At 40.0% G+C, this 2,671-nt stretch overlaps 1 pseudogene; it reads left to right on the top strand.

Annotated features, from left to right (window-relative positions):
* Window positions 1-981: 981 nt before the first annotated feature.
* Window positions 982-2,447, top strand: LOC148534676 (zinc finger MYM-type protein 1-like; annotated as a pseudogene).
* Window positions 2,448-2,671: the final 224 nt, after the last annotated feature.

Genomic DNA, 2,671 nt, shown 5'->3' with positions numbered 1-2,671 from the left:
CAATGCAATGTGACTACTATAGTACGCACAAGGAGACTGTGTTGATTAATTTGATATATGACACTTGTATATTGTGTCAGTATACAGATCAGAGCTTGTATTGGAAGAAAGCTGCAGCTGCTACTACTGCACTTTATATACAGGTTCAGAGATTCAGTTGCACACAGATATACAAGTGTCATAAGAGAGCATTGGTGCCCCCCCCATTTTTTAAATGGGTACATAAAATAGTGCACCTGAAAAAAGGCCATGGCCTCATGGGGAAAGGCCAGGGAAGAGATAGGGGAGGCCAGGAGATGCTGGGGCCAGGGAAGAGATAGGGGATGCCAGGAGATGCTGGGGCCAGGGAAGAGATAGTGGAGGCCAGGAGATGCTGGGGATAAAAGAAGAGGAAGCTACAAGTGAGAATGATAATAAACTGGAAAATTGACAGGCCCAAACAGCGCCCCTTGCCCTGCGGTGCCCTGTGCCATGGCACTGGTCACACTACCCTAGTTACCCTGAGTGTTATGCATCAAATTAATCCTCCTTTTACATCCTAGTCACATTACGTTGCAACTAGGATGCATTTTTAGCTAGAAACAAGCAAAGAAGATGCCCGATGCTAGAAGATTCTTAAGCGACCTGGCGTATGAGGACACATCTGTATACATATATTAACATTACTTTATTTTTGTTTTTCAAAATGTTTTGTTTGCCTTTTCTAAATTTTGCATGTTTTTGAACCCTGCATTGATTTCAATATTGAATTATTAGGGGTAAAATACACACATTTTCTCATTGACTAACAGGGTATATTTAAATTAACTTCCCCATGCAGTGTTCTGCACTTGTAATTAACCTGGCAGGGTAACAGCAGAATCACATGGTCCAAGGTTTTCCTTCCTTTGCCTGTACTATTTACAATAGATTTACATATTTTTATTTAATTTGCAAAAAAATTCTATTATGCATTTTTACATTGTGCAGTGATATTCAATCATGCTGCATGGTGTACATAAAGCAAAGAGGCCAAGTGGATGCCAGCAAAGGAAGGCAAAAGAAACAAGAAAAAAAGCACTGAAAACGCAAGCTGGATCCATGCTTCAATTTGTCAAAAGACAGGATGATGGCCAGGGTTCATCAAAAGACACAGCTCCTCCGTGTCAGTCTCCAATTGATAATACTAATTCTTCTGATGATTGCATGCATTCTACAGAAGAGCAAGAAGTGGAAATTGCAGAATTTAAAGCAGAAAAACAAGGAGTGGAAATGGAAGAATGTCAAGCAGAAGAAAGTGCTGAAAGTGACTCTAGCCTTGATACTGCAACGGAAATGAGTGATGTTATGGAGAAAGATTTGCAAATTTTCCATGATGTTTCTTTCTGGGAAATACCAGTTCCAGATCACTTTCGGGTTGAAATCATCAAAAAGGGAAGTACTTATTTCCAGAACAAAGATGGTCCTTTCAGTGCAGTGTCAAGGCAAGATTCAGATGGAAAAGCAAAGGGTGGTGTATGTCAGCTTTCAAAAGAGTGGTTTTACAAGATGATGCAAAATGGCGAGAAAATTCTACGGTCTTGGATGATTTACTCAGTTGTCAGCAACAAATTATACTGTTTTTGCTGCCGACTGTTTGCAGTTAGTACTACAAGTATGACATCCAAATTTGTGACTGGGTTTCAGATGTGGTGGAAACTGAACCCTAAAGTATATAACCATGAGACATCCGAAGAGCACCTATGTTGCCTTGAAAAGTGGAAAACATTAGCAGCAGGACTTAGGCTGCACAAAACCATTGATGCCAAAAGTATTTCTTTAATGGAAATGGAGAAGAAAAAGTGGAGGGACATCTTGTACAGATTGCTTGATATAACATTGTTTCTTGCCAAGCAGAATCTAGCATTCCGTGGCCACAAGGAAGATGAAACTTCATTAAATAAAGGGAACTTTCTTGAGATGGTTGAGATGCTGTCAAAATATGATCCAGTGCTGAAAGAGCACCTTATGAGATTAAAAAAGAGCACATGTAAACTTAAAGTGTCAGTCTCTTATCTAGCACCAAACACTCAGAATGAGTTTATAAGTGTCTTGGCAAACCATGTGAAGGAGAAGCTTGTCATTGACATAAAGTCTGCAAACTGTTTTGGGATCATGTTTGACAGCACACCTGACATATCACATACTGACCAGATGTCCAAAGTGATCAGATATGTAAAAATCAACAATATGAAAGTTGAAGTAAAAGAGGTATTTCTTGGATTTTTTCCTTTAAAGGGGAAACCGCTGCTGACCTCAGTTCTGACATTCTTAAAACACTGGAAAATGATGGACTGGACATAATGATGTGCCGCTCTCAAGGCTATGATAATGCTGCCACTATGGCTGGAATCCATGGAGGTGTGCAAGCCATTCTTAAAAAAAAGAACAGGAAAGACCAGCACCTAACTCACGATCCAGACCGGTAATTGCAAAGTATCTAGACTATCGAATGAAGGAAAGGATACTTGCTGAATATAGAAAGACACCCACACTAATGGTAGATGGTTTTAAGGTGCTCATATTCCAGGATTTTTCAGCAGCGGTAACACAGAAAAGACGGGAGTTTTCAGATGTGTGCAAATTATTGTATGAGCGTAACACTAGATTTGCTCTGTTATACCCAGCCAGACTAAGAGTGGAGGATGGGGGT

The sequence above is a fragment of the Taudactylus pleione genome, unplaced genomic scaffold, assembly GCF_031769625.1.
Source record: "Taudactylus pleione unplaced genomic scaffold, aTauple2 ptg000065l, whole genome shotgun sequence".
Classification (NCBI taxonomy): domain Eukaryota; kingdom Metazoa; phylum Chordata; class Amphibia; order Anura; family Myobatrachidae; genus Taudactylus; species Taudactylus pleione.
This window is presented reverse-complemented; position numbering and strand designations above follow the sequence as displayed.